Genomic DNA, 16,973 nt, shown 5'->3' on the forward strand with positions numbered 1-16,973 from the left:
ATTCGGCTATACACATAGATTGGTTCCTAGCCCAATTGTCATCAGAGAGGCTTCTTCCAGCAGCTGATGGAAAATGATGCAGACCCATAGCCAAACATTAGGCAGCAGTTGGGGAATCCTGCAGAAGAGGGGGAAGAAAGGATTGTAGGAGCGTGAGGGGTCAAGGATATCACAAGAAAACTCACAGAATCCACTAACCTGGACTCATAGGGCCTCACAGAGACTGAACCAACAACCAGGGAGCTTTCATGGGTCTGACCTAGGCCCTCTGCATATGTGTCACAGTTGTGTAGCTTGGTCCTGTTGTGAGACTCCTAACAGTGGGAACAGGGCTGTCTCTGACTCTTTTACTGGTTCATAGGACCCTACTCCTCACACTGGGTCACCTTGCCCAGCCTTAATACATGGGAGGTGCTTAGTCTAACTGCAACTTGATATGCCATGTTTTGTTGATACTCATGGGAGACCTGCCCTTTACTAAACAGAAATGGAGAAGGAGTGGATTGGGAGGAGATGAGGAAGGGGAAACTGTGACTGGGATGTAAAATAAATAAACAAAAAACTAAAATTTATTTTTTAAAAAACATACTTTGAGACTTCATTGTAACACCAATCAGAATGACTAAGATTAAGAAAACAGAAGACAAAAATATTAGCAAGCATGTAGGGAACCAGGGGTCCTCAAGCAATGTTAGTAGAAGTGTAAACTGGTATGAAACTATGGAAAATAAGGAGATGTTTCCTCAGAAACCTAGAAATAGATCCAAGTCTTCAGAGAAGTTTCTTTGTGTAGTGGATAGTGGTTAATGTAGAAACTCACAACTGGGAAAACTGGAAAATAAGCATGACTAAGTGGTGTGCTCAGAAAAAATTGGGACATCACAACCCACCCCCAATACTCAAGTATTATAATGGAAATGGGGAGATTACAAGAACCAGACATCAGGGAGCACTGGAACAAAACAGTGTCTTCTGGACATGACTTGAGTGCTGTATTATGAACTCATGGCAGTTTAATATAAGATGTGAAATTCTGAGACTATTAGAGGAAAAGGTAGGGAAAACATTTCATCATATAGCCACAGCAAGGACTTTCTGAATAGGACTCCATGGACAAATGAGGCCTTGTAAAATTGAAAAAGAATGGGACAAAAACTTTGCCAACTATACATCTAACAGAAGATTAAAATCTAAAATATACAAAGAACTGAAGAAAATGAAACAACCTAATCAGTAGCCTACTAAAATGAACAATTGTTATAAGATGGAATATAAATGGAATATCTGACATACACATGAAAAAAGTTCAACCCCACTAATCATTAGAGAATGGAAATCAATAATATTGAAATTCCCTCTCACCCCAGTGTAGGAGTATTGTGTGTATGTACTACATTTTCCAGAAAGATGCCATGGTACCTAAGAACATTACTCAATGATCAACCTTGGACTGAAAACTCTCCAAGACAGTTCCATGATAAGATGGTCCATCACACTACACTTCTATCCAGAATCTCAGACAATCTTACCATTACTCTGAGACTGGCTGCAGAATCTACAGCTAGTCCAACTGAGACCTGACTATCTGAGCTTTCTTACAGGACCCCACAGAGATACCATCGCCCCCTGAACAGCAATCGTCCCCTAAACAGCAGGAAGCAATTTTAAGAAAATGATGCCCCTTTTCCCAAAGGTTTCATGTTTCTCAGGGTTATGGATAATGGTTATAGGGTTGGGAGCTTGGAAGAAATATTGGACTTGGTATTCTCCTTAAGAAAAGGGGGAATGGATAGGTATAAGATATCAACATAGATTATTGTATATATTAGTAAACTAATTTAGTAAAATATCAACCTTAGATAAATTGCACTGTTATGAATTCTTGTATATTGATACAAATGTAAACTAATTTTATATTCCTATTTAAGATAATTTGTATGTTGATACAAATACAGAACTATATTTATTGTAATCTACATGTATTTCTACTCCTATTTGAAATGTTTGTATATTGATACAAATGTAAAATTATATTTGTCATACTGTATATATGTTCTACCTCTGTTTAGGATATTTGGTTTATTGATACATATTTAGGATTATTGTCATATTGCATATTGTACTACACATTCCTAGCTCTGCTTTAGCTATTTTGTGTATTGTCACAGTTTTGAGATCATTGTCCTTTTACTGTACATTTGCTTACAGACTGCTTACATGAAGCCTTAGTCTTTAGGTTATTAGGTAGATAAGACTTACATATTTATAGTCTCCTAGGCTTATCATCTCTGTAGTTATGTTAGTTAGGCTGTCCAGATTTACAAATATACAGGTCAGATGGAAAAGTAGTCTTCAAACACTTCATAGACTAGAGAATATGGCATTTATATAACTTAGAATTCTGTTGACATGAGACATGATTGCTCCTGCAGCACCGATTTGATCCTGAAACAATATTGGGCTTCTGAGCCGTTTCTGTTTGGAAGTTTGTCTTCTTGGCACAAAATGGCCTACTGGGCAAAGAACTGCCCTTGTCTCAACTGCTGACAGTATGAATATTGTCCCTTCAAAATGAGCAGGACACAAGGATAAGCGACTACTGAATTCTGCCAAGACAGGGAAAGATAGTCTTTCAAAATACCTGCTTCTGAAAATCATCTGTCAGATACTCTAGGCCTGTAGCCAATCTGAATATACCAATGATGCTGAGAAACTTTAGGTGACTATCCAGGCTGACAGCTCTCTCTGTCTACTCTTGCAAGACTCCCAAAAGTTGCATCCTTCTCCTGTTTCTCAGGTATTACTATATTCCTTCTCAGGTCTTTGACGGGATTAAAGACTAGCAGTTACAGTTACAAATGTCTTGTATCTTAGCTAGAACATATTAAATATTAGATTCAGGTTCTTCAGGATAGGACAACTTTTGGATGATCTCTGAAATGTGCCATTTATCTATGCTCTAGACTCCTCTGGATGTTAGTATATGTCTCCTGTTTGATGTTGTTCTTGTTGGTTATAGTTCCATTTGTTAATGTCATTACTCTTTATTTCTCCTTGATAATTATTCCTATTATATATAGTTTTGTGTTAGGTTAGAACTTTCTTCCTTAGACAAAAGGGGGAGAAGCAGGGGTGGTTGTCTGTGCTTCACCCCTGAAGCACCACCCCTAGTAGGCAGCAGGTAACTGCTGGGTAACTGCCCCCACCTAAGGCGTGGCTGAGATGGGGACCCCTTAAAACCTGAGATGAGTACGTGCTCCCATTCTCTTGGCTATCTTGTGATCCTGGATGTTGGATGCTGAACTGCAGACCAAGGCAGAGATCTCCAGAGAATGACATTGGTCTGTGCCTCACCTCTCCTGGATCTTGTAACCAACCCCTTTGCTTGCTGTAAGTTTACCCCAAATAAACCTCTTTTGACTATCAGTTAAACTACATGGAATTGCCTCATTAATTTCCACTACACCCCAGTAAGAATGGCAGTTACTAAGAAAACAACTAACACTTGCACATCCTTCTATACTGCCACTCTATTCACAGTAGCTAGGAAATAAAATCAACCTAGATTCCAATCAACAGGTGAATGGATATGGGAGATATAGTACATACACACAATAGTATATTACTAAACTGTGAAGAAAAGCAAAATCATGAAATTTCCTGGCAAAATGGAGGGAACCAGAGAAAATCATACTGAGTGGGGTAACTTAGGCCCATATAACATGTTCTATCTCATGTATCAATTTTAGCTTCAAATTTTTTTGTTTTCAATGTTTAATTGGGAGCACAAGTATAAGAAACCAGAAAGGGGCCTCTGGAGGGGGTATAATAAGTGAGGGCAAGTGGTCAATTAGAGGAAAAACAAAAGTGGAAGAGGTGAAAATGCTTAAGCAAGAAGAGGCATGGTAATATGAAAGAAACTGGGGGATGGTGAGGGCTACCCCAAAGGAAGGGTGAAAAAAAAGCCATATGGAAACCTACTATCTGACAACCCCAACAAAAAATATAATTGGAAGGATAGTAGAATACATATGACAAGAAAGAAAGGGGGAGATTAAGTAAGTGTAAAGTATTAAATTGAGGAGGGACATGAATTAGAGGAGAGGGCAGTAGGGATGTTAATCAAAACTAAGGATGCATGAAAAGGCCTTATGAAAACCCGTTAGTTAGTAAGCTAATTTCAAAATATAACTTGAATAAAGCAAAGAGATCAAATGGAGGTACCAAGAAGACACAAGATATTAAACAAAAATAACAGTGCAAACTTGAGATACCTCCCTCCTTGTTATTGATCAGGGAGGTCAAAGTTTTTTCAAAACAACACAGGCTATTGCCATTGCCCTTATTTATTATTACAATTGATATTAATGTCAGCTTGCCACAACTTAGAATCACCTGAGTAGGGAGCCTAGCCTGAAGAGCTGTCCTGGTTGCCTTGATTGATGTGGAAAAAGACCACATGGACAGAACCATTTGGTAGCAGCACAAATGAAAATGGGTAAGTGCGTCAGAAAAGATTGCTGACTTTTTTTCACTTGGCCTTACCTTTTGCTACCAAGTTGATTTTCCTGTTCCTGCTGTTGTTGATCCCTTTGCTGATAACAGAACCAGCATTTCAAGCTTTCCTCATGGACTAAGGATCAGTGGCTACTCAGGAACCTTCCAAGTTTCTAGTACAAGATCGGGACTACTAGGGAACCCCACCTTGTGGACTGAGTTGTGAGTTCTGAGTGAGACACAGGTATTGAGGGACTACTTCAACTGTTAAGGCATTCAACCTCAAGGACCTAGTAACTACCAGTTTCTCAGGTGTGATGTAGATGGTTAGGGGTGTTACTGTTTTTTGTTTGTTTGTTTGTTTATGTTTTGTTTTTTCGAGACAGGGTTTCTCTGTGTAGCTTTGCACCTTTCCTGGAACTCACTCTGTAAACCAGGCTGGCCTCAAACTCTCAGAGATCCACCTGCCTCTGCCTCCCAAGTGCTGGGATTAAAGGCGTGCACCACCACCACCCGGCGGCTGTTACTGTTTTAAATCTGACTTAATAAATGCTGCTAGATTTGTGGAGTCCAGTTCCAAGGGATACATCTCACTACAAAACAACTCCCACACTTAAGGCTCAGAGAGCATTGCAGAAGAGAAAATAGAGGATGGGGGGTCTTCTGTGATATTGTATCTCCTAGTGTCTTAGTCAGGGTTTCTATTGCTGTGAAGAGACACCATGAACACAACTCTTATAAAGGAAAACATTTAATTGGGGTGGCTTACAGTTTCAGCTGTTTAGTCCATTATTATCATGGTGGGACATAGCAGCATACAGGCTGACATGGTGCTAGAGAAGGAACTGAGAGTTCTCAATCTTGATCTGCAAGCAACAGGAAGTAAACTGAGACACTGGGCATAATTCAGGCATAGGAGACCTCAAAGCCCGCACCCACAGTAATACATTCCCTCTAACAAGGCCACACCCCTTAATAATATCACTCTCTATGAGCTTATGTGGGCTAATTATATTTGAATTACCACATTCCACTCCCTGGACCCCATAAGCCTGTAACAATATCATAACGCAAAATGCATTTAGTCCAACTTCAAAAGTCCCCATAGTCTATTATAGCCTCAACAATGTTTAAAAGTCCAAAGTCTCTTCTGAGATTCATGTAATCTCTTAACTGTAATCCCCTATAAAATAAAAAAAAAAACAGATCACATATTTCCAACATATAATGGAACAGGATATACTTTACTAGTCCAAAACTTAGGGAGGAGAGAACAGTGAGGAAACACTGGGTCAAAGCAAGACTGAAAACTCTGCATCCCCATGTCTGATGTCAAAATCCTCTTCAGATTTCCAACTCCTTTCAGCTTTGTTAACTGCAACACACTTCTTTCTCTTGGGCTGGTTCAGCTCCCTTTTAGCAGCTTTCCTCAGCAGGTATCCTATGGCACTGGCACTTCCAACATCTTGGGGTCTCCATGGCAATCCAAGCCTCACCTTCACAGCTTCATGCAATGACCTTTCTGGGACTCCATTTAGGAACATCCCTGACACATGCCTGGCTTCAATGGTTTTCCTTAGTCACAGAGTTAGATTTCATTAACCTCTTTCTTCCATCCTTGACTCTAAAGCAACCATATGGCCAAAGCTGCCACGTTCTGCTGTTTTCTGGGGCTGGAACATGCTTCCTTCATTCAATGACATCTTCATCAGCTTTCTGTCCTTCATTGGCCAATTACATTCAAAATGCCACACCTAGTAATGTCTGAAGCTACACCCATAAAATCTCACCAACATGACTGCCTAAAACTTGAGCTATACAAAGATGACAAAAATAGACATGCCAAAGTGTGTGGTGGGGGTAAGTCTAGGAGTCTTCAATCTTACACAAAGAACTACAGGCAACCAAAGAGTAAGGAAAGCAGGAGAAATAGTTGTCCTTTGGGCAGAGCACAACAAAGATTATACATTATCAAATGGCCAGTCCTGAAAATATATACATACAAGAAACATTTGTACAGCCTGGACAGGTTATATATATATATATATATATATAATTATTTGTGTTTATACCGATAGACCTGGGCTGCTCTCAACCTTGGTGGGCAACAGTCAATGGGGAGATACATAAGGGGTCAAAGTGCTGAGAATAAGAGACTTAGCACTTATTCCTAAATAGTACATTTTCATCAGCTCCCCGCTCCTACCAGGGCACAGGAAATATTGTGGGAAAAGAGGCTAAAAGAATGTAAGAGCCAGAGAATGGGTAGGAATGCAGTAAAATGTTGTCTTTTGGACATGCATAACTATTATACTCACAATCTCATAGCAGTTGTGATTACTTGTACAAGACCTGCATAAGATCAAGAAAAGATAAATTTTGCCAAAGATTAGAGAGGTACTCCATAAGCTCCACCTCTTACTGAGAATCTATTGTCAGTTGATAGTTTCTAGGGAAGGAAACTTCATTCTTTTTTCGAGCCTTTGCCCACTAGTAGATTTCTTGTATTCCAGTGGATGCCCCATGTAAATGTACATATGGGAAGCAAAACTTAGATTTAGTGGGTCATTAAAAAAAGAATATATGAAGTTGAGAAAGGGATGTGTTGGAGAGATGTGGGTAAAATTGGAGTGGGGAAATGGAAAAGTGGATAGGGTCATATATTATTTTATACATGTATGAAATTCTCAAAGGATAAAATAATTATAAAAAGAAAATCTAGCAACAAATGCTGGTAAGGATGAGGTCAAAAGGGAATCCTCATATACTGCTGGGGGTGATGTATGGTGGTTTGAATGTTTGGTTCCCAGTTGTGGACTATTCAACAAGGATTAGGAATTATGGCCTTGTTGGACGTGTTTCACTGTGGGTGGGTTTTGAGGTTCCAAAAGCCCACACCAGGTCTAGTCTCATACTGCCTATGGATCATGATATAAGCTCTTATTTATTGCTGTAGTGCCATGCCTGCCTGCCTGCCTGCTGTCATGTTTACTGCTGGGATGACCATGGACTTACCCTCTGAAACTATAAGCCAGCCCACAATTAAGTTGCTTCTTTTATATGTTGTCTTGGTCATGTTAGCTTTTCACAGTAATAGAAGAGTAACTAAAATAGGACGTAAACTAGGCCAGCTACTATGGAAGTCTGTATGGCAATTTCTCAAAAAAACTAAAAACAGATCTATAATATGACCCAACTATACTGTTCCTGGGTATTCGCCCAAAGGACTCTAAATCAAGATTCCAGAGATACTCACATATCAATGTTTATTGCAACACTATTCATAGAAGCTAAGTTATGGAACCAACATAGATGACTAATAACAAAAACATTGATAGATAGATAGATAGATAGATAGATAGATAGATAGATAGATATAGATATAGATATATACCATACACAATGGGACTGTTTTCAGTCATAAATAACAACATTGTTTAAGGGAAATTGGATCCTATTGGAGATAATCATACTGAGTGAATTAAACCAGTCTCAAAGTGATAAACATATTTTTTCACATCTGGGGTTCCTAGATTTCAAAAGCGATATCAAACTATGACTTAAAAGTCGAAGTGAAACTGTTTGTGCTGCTAAGGGAACAAAGTATACTAACTAGGGAAGTGACGAGTGAAAAAGGGAAGGAGCTGGGGGAAATGTGCTCAGTGTAGAATATATTCTTCTAGGAATGTTTCTAAAACTAAAAGTTAACAGTTTAAAAGGCCAATGAAATGAAGTATGTGCTACTATTATTGTCCCTTCTACATAGAAGTACACTCTGCATCACAAAAGCGTGAATGATTCCCCTATATTTCACAGCTGTCATGAGATAGAGATGGCTTTAGTCCCAAGCGGGGTGCTTTCAGAATCTGTACCACATGACTTTGATGAAAATGATACTCTGGTTTCATTTAGGTAAAAACTTCATCCTGCTTTGCTCTGGCCTTATCAATGGCACATAGCCAGAAAGAATATCTGTTATTTTTCAATTTAAATTACATCACAATTTCTTATCCCAAACTATCTACATGTGATGCATTTGAAAACCACTATAGACCATTCTATTTCAAACATAAAACAGTTATATACTCATCCACAATCATTGCTGTTAACAGCTTTATTGTCTGGTGGAACTTCATTGAAAAGCCAAATTATATGAGTAGAGAGCATAAAATTTTGAGTGGAAAAGACCTGGAAGACAATCTAACATCTCCATCCTAGGGGTGAAGACCTCTAATTTAAGGCTGATAGGCCAGGCTTTTAGTTATTAGTTTGTTTGGTCAGTGTTTATTCAGTACTTCCTATGTGTTCTAGACAGTATAGAGGCAAAGTCAAGCATTTAAGGAGCATATTCTATAGTATGAGGAGTATAATAATCAAGTAATAATGCAATAGGTTAATTTCAGGCAATGATAACTGTTACAAAGAGAAGAAGCAGATGGTTTATAAGGAAGGATATAGATAGCATATAATGTAAGGTAGGAGAAACTACTTCAGAAAGGGTGCTCAAGAAAGATGTCACTAGAAGTAAAATTTTAAATAGAATCCTGAATGATGAGAATTCATCCAAACAACTATCAGAGAGAAAAGTCATTTTAGAAAAAACAAGTAAAAATTCCCAAAGTGGGAATTCAGTGAACTAAAGCAATGTAGCAACAACTGTAACAGATGAAGGATGGTAAATTAGGTGCAGAGGCTGAATCATGTGATCATAAAGGCAGAAAGAAGCAAAACCACTTATGGCTGCTGAGGAAGAAATTTTGATGGCTATTCTAATTGTAAGAAGATTTGCAGTAAAGCAGTGATATGATATTTTGTTATTAAAATGATAATATTAAGCAGTATTAAATTCTTAAATTATAGAACAGCAATACCTGTGCTTATTATTTCAGTTGTCCATATTTTTCTAAAAATAGAAAGTTTTAGAAATTTTAAAACTGTTGTAATAATGGCTATCATTGAATCATTGATCCCCATGTCCATAGTCAGTCCTCTAACACAAGAACTCTTGGCTTGGCTTCCTACATTGACTTGGTGACTTACTTCAGTCATAAGTCTGAGCATAAGCAGACTCAAACAGGCCATATATAGAAGGCACATTTCATTTAGAACTTGTTCTTCTTGCTTTGGGTAGAACCCAACAATCACAGGAAGTATTTCAGGTTAACCTACTATAACATAAATGTCTCATTCACCACCATTATCCCTGCTGATAGCTAGCTAGCCACTATCGTGCATATAAATAAGCCCTGCCACAGGAGTGATGCCACAAACAACAGAGATAAGCCACCCAATCTACACTCAGTCCAGATTGCTAGATCCTAGAACAGTAAGAAATCAGTGGTTGTTATTTTGATTATTTTATTTGTACTAAAGCAGCTAAAATTTTATTCAACATGAAATTCTACAGCCAGTATGCAGCTGTCCCCTGTGTCCCCTACCTCCAGCTCCTGACAGACATCATTCTATTTATTGTCACGTATTTGTTCTTTTGTTACTAACATTTCATTTGGCACAAAGTCATCAAAGTTCATTTATGTTGTAGAATATGCCACGATCAGTTTAGCATTTTTATCACCTACTTTCATAAAACATTCATATTCCCTGAGCATGTGGACAAGTGAGTTTCTTGAACCACTGTCTTTTGTTTTATGCTGATTTGTTGCTATTTTTATTGTCATTGATGAGGAGGAGGAAGAGCCTCACTATGTAGTCCAGGCTAGCCCTGGACTCACTATCCTCCTGCCTCAGTTTCCTAAGTGCTGGGGTTAAGGCCATAGACCACTATTCCTGCCTGTATACATTCTTAACATTTCAGAAGTTAAGAGGTAAGCTTGTATGCACCTATCTGCACAAGGCTGGTCTTGCTATTGACAGTTAATGGTGGCTGAAGGAAGGAGTATCACTTTCTGCAATGATGCTAACTAAGTTGCTCATGCTCCAGTAAATGTTCTCCCACCCATTAAAAAAAAAGTAATTATGTTTGGATTCTGGATTTTTATAAACCTGAGTTGAAATGAGACTTTACCTCCAACCATACCAGTTGTAGATTACTAGCTGAAGATGTGTTATATTTGTTTATGCTGTGGAACATTTGTTTAATGATGCAAAGATGTGTTACATTCTTTTTTTTTTCCCCGAGACAGGGTTTCCCTGTTGTAGCTTTGTGCCTTTCCTGGATCTCACTCTGTAGACCAGGCTGGCCTCAAACTCACAGAGATCTGCCTGGCTCTGCCTCCCGAGTGCTGCAATTAAAGGTGTGCGCCACCACGGCCCAGTGTGTTACATTCTTTTATGTTACACTGTTTAACTCTGTGAAACTGTGTTACTTTGCCTATCTAAAACACCTGATTGGTCTAATAAAGAGCTGAATGGAGAAAGGTGTGTGCAACTGGCAGACAGAAAGAATAAACAGAAAGAGAAAAGGAGGAGAAGAAAGAGGAGCAAGAAAAGGAGAAGGAGAGGAGGACTCAAGGGACCAGAGTTCATAGTGACTAGCTACACAGCAAGTCACAGAGGAAGAAGAAAGGTATATAGGATAAAGATAAAAGCCCAGAGGCAAAAAGTACATGGGGTAATTTAAGTTGAGAAAAGCTGGCTAGAAATAAACCAAGCTAAAAAAGAATAAGCCTCCATGTATTTATTTAGGATTTGGGTGGTGCCCCCCCCAAATTGCCAAACTTTTCATAGCCTCAGCTTTCTCATACATAGTAGAGAAAAAAGATAGTAACAATACCACCTTTATCAAGGAATCAGTAAGGTTTAATGAAATGAGCTAAAATGCTTACTTTTATCTAAAATCCACAAGTACTCAAGACTGATGCAATAATTATACAGTAATTCACAAATATTACCATTTTTTATAATTGTGTTTTTCACATTTTGAATCTATCATTTTAGGTATTTATAGGCACCATTGAAGCATACTTAATCATTTTAAAAAATATAACTTCAAGTAGTTTATGTATGATATTACACAAATTTTGCTAGACTTTTAATCTTATTAAAATGAGACTTGGTTACAGTTAGGGTATATCTCAGTTTATATATACTAATAAATTTTAGTCCATCATGCAAAAATAAAATACCTGCTTTGGCTAATTGTTTATAATAAGCTACTCTATCATTTAATAGCTTTAAGCAGTAATCTGCTTGATTTCTCCAGTGGGTCATATCTTTGTTGGTAAGTAGTGAAGCTCAGAGGTGGCAGCTGGTGAGGAAGCTACAGAGCCTATGAAGAGGCATTCAGTTACCAGCTGCAAGATATCCGTGCCCTTGACCCAGCCTGCATGGAGTGGAGAGAATGATCCTGCTGCAGAAGGACCACATCTGCTGCCTGTGTAATTTCTTCTCCCCATTGAACTCCTACCTATGGATTACCCTACCGTGGATTGAACATAGCTGGGTGCTGACTCAGAGCACCTGGATGTGATTGCAGAGCATGTGCTGTGGTTTCCAGTTAGCTCTAGCTCAAGCTTAACTCGGGTGTGCTGAATGGTGAACTAAAGATGTCAGAAGATCTGGAAGGCACAAAGCACAGTAACAGGATAAAACTCCTCTAAGTGGCTCTTGGTGGGCAGCTGTCAGAACCCCTTGTGGCTGAGTTAATGGTATCCTTGGAACTAAAGAAAATGAGTCCAGAAGAGGCTTTGCACCCAGTGATAAGGTTAGCATGTCAGTCAGTGGCTGTGGCCCTAGGCTTTTGTACGTGTACGTGTGGAAACTGCGTTTGGAGGATTACAGGATGTCTGGGGCCCATCAGGAAACCCACGGAAGGAACCTGGAGTGTAAACAGAATCTCTGGACTCATTACTTTTATGACTTCACAGCAGGGCTGTCCTTCTCAGCTGGCCAGGGGAATGTCTTCCCTGTGTCTCTTCCCCTTTGTGTGTCTGGTTTTTCACATTAAACAGTAGAGGTTAGGAGTTGGCTCACAAAGAAGTCCGTATCCCCAAACAGTTCAGAAGGCACTATTTGCTCATTAGGGGCACTATTATGGAAATGCCACAGAACTATCTGGCATAACCAACAGAGACATATTTTCTCATCATTTTGGAGACTGGAAATTAAAGATGAAATGTCAAAAAGGTTGGCCTTTCTTCTTGGCCTGCATACAATCATTTCTTCCTGTGCCCTCCCAGGATCTTTCCTGTTTGTGGCCCTGGTTTCTTTATCTTTATGTGTTCTAACCTCTTTCAGGGACACTAGTTAGATTAGATTAGGGCTCACCTAACAGCTTTATTTTAGCATACCTCATCTTTTAATGGCCTTATGTTCAGAATTTGGTCTTAGGGTACTAGGAGTTGCTAACCAGGTAGAACTCATAGATCTTAGGACTAATTTGGAGTGAAATAGTAACAGATGACCCATACAAGCAGGGCTGAACTAGATGCCAGATTTTCCTTGGTAATCATAAAAGAAGTTACTGATCTGTGAAGGTATTTGATAGTACTCTCTGTCCTTGGACTTTAGGAGTAGCCTATATCCCTTGAAAGTTCATCTTTTCTAGTTACTGTTCTACAGACATTGTTCTTGGAATAGACATGTTCACCCTTCCTATTATTTTTTTGTGGTTTATCTAATATTCATCCTTCCTTTCCACAATTACTTGAAAGTTGTTGTCTTTAGATTTCTGAAATAAGATCCCTTCTTGGGGCTTTAGGTGGCTAGAAGTGGCTACAGTGAAAGGATGGTGGTTGTTAAAGTCTCTACTCCGACCTTCTGTGGCTCTTTTGAACATTAAGTAGGGCTGGCTTGTGTAACTCATAGGATGTTGAGAAAGTATAAGAACTCAGCTTTTGAGGCTAGGTTATGAAGTACCTGGTGGCTTCCATCTTGTTCTCTTGAATATCTTATTTTGTTCCTCAAGCTCTTATAGCCTTTCCTCCCTTCTGTGAGGTTTCTTGGGCTTTACGTACAGGAGTTATGTTGTAGATGTTTCAGTTGGGGCTAGGCACTATACAGTCACTTGCTGAGTTTTGATCAGTTGGGTTTTCCTGTAATGGTCTCCATCTGTTGCAAAGAGAAGTTTCTTTGTTTGGGTGTGAGAGCTACAGTTAACTGTGGTTATTAGGATAAATATTTAGAATGCAGTTAAGAATTATGCTAGTTTAATAAAGTGGTGGTGGTTGTGTGTTCTCCTCCATGATCCATGACCTCACTAGCCTTGGGTAGTTGGCTAGTTTTCAGTACCGGGCACAATTTCTCTTTTTAAGCAGGCCTTGATTCCAGCTAGAGAGCTGTTGGTTACTGTCAAGATGTGCATACCACTATTGCACCATTAGGGTTATAGTTTCACTGAATTCTTTATTGGGAACACATAGACTATGGTAGCAGTTGTTTATTTTTCTGTTTCCTCCTTCTGTTTGGATGACTTAGTTTAAGCTTCAAAGCCTGCATCTGTCTGGTTAGCTACCCGAGGTGATATTGCCATTCCTTTGCCAGGAACAGGCAGTTAAACCTACAGTGACAGTATTCAATGGAGAAAACTTGGTTCTCAAATTACAGGGAGCTTTTTCCAGAAGTGATAATAGAAGAAATTATAGAGGTTTAATGAAGGAGGGGCTCAAAATAATAGTAATATTTGTGAATTATTGTGTAATTATTACATCAGCCTTGAGTACTTGTGGATTTTAGATAACAGTAAGCATTTTAGCTCATTTCATTAAACCTTACTGATTCCATGATAAAGGTGGTATTGTTACTATCTTTTTTCTCTACTATGTATAAGAAAGCTGAGGCTATGAAAAGTTAAGTAATATTTCTGAGGATATGTGTTGTTGTTTTTACTCTTTACTCTTTTGTCTTTTTTGCTATTTGGGGGCCCACCACCCAAATCCTAAATAAATACACACACGGAGGCTTATTCTTTTTTAGCTTGGCTTATTTCTAGCCAGCTTTTCTCAACTTAAATTACCCCGTGTACCTTTTGCCTCTGGGCTTTTATCTTTATCCTATATACCTTTCTTTACTTCTTCCTCTGTGACTTGCTGTGTAGCTAGTCACTATGAACTCTGACTGGTCCCTTGAGTCCTCTCCTTCTCCTTTTCTTGCTCCTCTTTCTTCTCCTTTTCTCTTTCTGTTTATTCTTTCTGCCTGCCAGCCCCATGTACCCTTTGTCCATTCAGCTCTTTATTAGACCAATCAGGTGTTTTAGATAGGCAAAGTAACACAGCTTCACAGCGTTAAACAGTGTAACATAAAAGAATGTAACACATCTTTGCATCATTAAACAAATATTCCACAGCATAAACAAATGTAACACATCCTCAACTGTCTGTGTTTTGGGGGACTGTGCTTGAAAATCTCTGTGCAGAGCAATAGCTTGAAATGTTTACTTTATGTTTTCTTCTAGGAATTTCACAGTTTGGAACATACATTCAGTTCAATCCAGTTTGTGGGATTTTTTGTGTATGTGATTAGGGAGATAATGAGGTCGAATTTCATTCTTCTGAATTTGGGTATCAAATTTCAACAGCAACATCCATCAGAGGAACTGCTTTTCTCTGCTCTATGTTGTTGGTGTGTTTAAAAACTGGCAGTAAACCAGGTGGTGGTGGCACACGCCTTTAATCCTAGTGCTCGGGAGGCAGAGCCAGGTGGATCTCTGTGAGTTCGAGGCCAGCCTGGGCTACCAAGTGAGTTCCAGGAAAGGCGCAAAGCTACACATAGAAACCCTGTCTCGAAAAACAAAAACAAAAACAAAAACAAAAACAAAAAAAAACCCTGGCTGTAAATATGTACACTTATTTCTTAGTTCTTTCTTCTGTTCCATTGTCTATATGTTTATTTTATGCCAACATTATGTTGTTTTGTTTATTATAGTGGCATGTTTCCTCTGAGATATGGAAAAAGGCCATGTATGCCCACTTCTATTTTTATTCAGTTTAGAGAAGGGAATCCTAGCTAGAGCAAATAGTCAAGAGAATTAAAAGAAGGGCATACAAATTTAAAATGAGGAAGTTAAACTATCAGTGTTTGCAGATAGTAGGATTTCATATCTAGAAAACCCTCAAGACTCCACAAAAGTAAACTGAATGGCAAACTGTTAGAACTGACAGGTCCAGTACATTTGCAGTATACAAGATAAATATACAAAATCCAGTAGTATTTCTCTACAACAATTATGAATTAGTTGATGTAGAAACCAAGCATCTCATTGACAACTATTCAAAGAGAATACCTAAGTAAAAAAACACTATGCAATTAAAAGTATAAAGCAAAGCACTGACAAAATAAATTTAGGAGAACATATAAATAAATGGAATCCTTGTATATGGATTAGAAGAATTAATATTGTTAACATTCCATATTAGCTGAGGCAAAAAAATGTACAGATCCACTGCAATTCCTATCAAAATACCAATGACATTCTTTGGAGATACATATTTGTGTGTGTGTGTGTGTGTGTGTGTGTGTGTGTGTGTGTGTGTGTGTGTGCAAACACTATGGCTGGGACAAGTGTCCTCTAAAGGCCCATGTGTTAAAAGTCTTGATTCACAACCCATGGCATTATTAGTAGGTGGTAAAACCCTTAAGAAGTAAAGTATTGTGTTAGGAAGGAAGAATACAGAAGGCATGGCCTTGCTGAGTATGTTGGGAACCCCAGCTCCTTCCTCTCTCCACCCCAGTCCTTTTCTGTCTCTCTTGTTTCCAACTTGCCATGAGGTCAGTAGATTCCTCTCCCATGAGCTTCTATTGTGATATAAGGCTCGAAAGCAACATGCCAGCTTACCCTGACCTGCAGCCTCTGCAACTGTGAATGAAAATAGACCTTTCTTGCTTTTATGTATACCATTTCAGTTATTTTGTTACAATAATGGACAGCTAACACAGAAAATAAATGTGTGTGTATTTATTTTGGTTCAATTTCTCTGGAGAACCCTGGCTAATAAAATGTCTAATAAGATGATATTTGCCTGAATTTCACCATACTGACAGTATCACTTGTTTATGTTGTACTTTCTTCCCAAGTATTTCATTAACTTCTACCTTTCCTCCCTCTTGATTCTGCCATAAGGATAATATACCTGGATGTATGTTACAAACTGTGAAATTCCTAGTAGAAAACATCAAGTAAACATTTCAAGCTATTGCTCTGCACAGAAATTTTCAAACACAGTCCCCCAAACACAGACACTTGCAAAATAAAGGACAACAAGCTAAAATGTTCTACACAGAGAAGGAAACACTAAAGATAAAATACACATATGCTGTGGATATTGCTCTATGTAAATAAAGTTCTGATTGGCCAGTGGACAGGCAGGAAGTATAGGTGGGACAAGAGAGAAGAGAATTCTGGGAAGTAGAAGGTTGGAGGGAGACACCGCCAACCGCCACCATGAGAAGCAACATGTAAAGACATTGGTAAGCCACAAGCCATGTGGCAAAGTATAGATAAGCAGAAATGGGTTAATTTAAGATAGAAAAAGTAGATAACAAGAAGCCTGCCACAGCCATACAGTTTGTAAACAATGTAA

This window comes from Onychomys torridus, chromosome X (assembly GCF_903995425.1).
Source record: "Onychomys torridus chromosome X, mOncTor1.1, whole genome shotgun sequence".
NCBI lineage: Eukaryota > Metazoa > Chordata > Mammalia > Rodentia > Cricetidae > Onychomys > Onychomys torridus.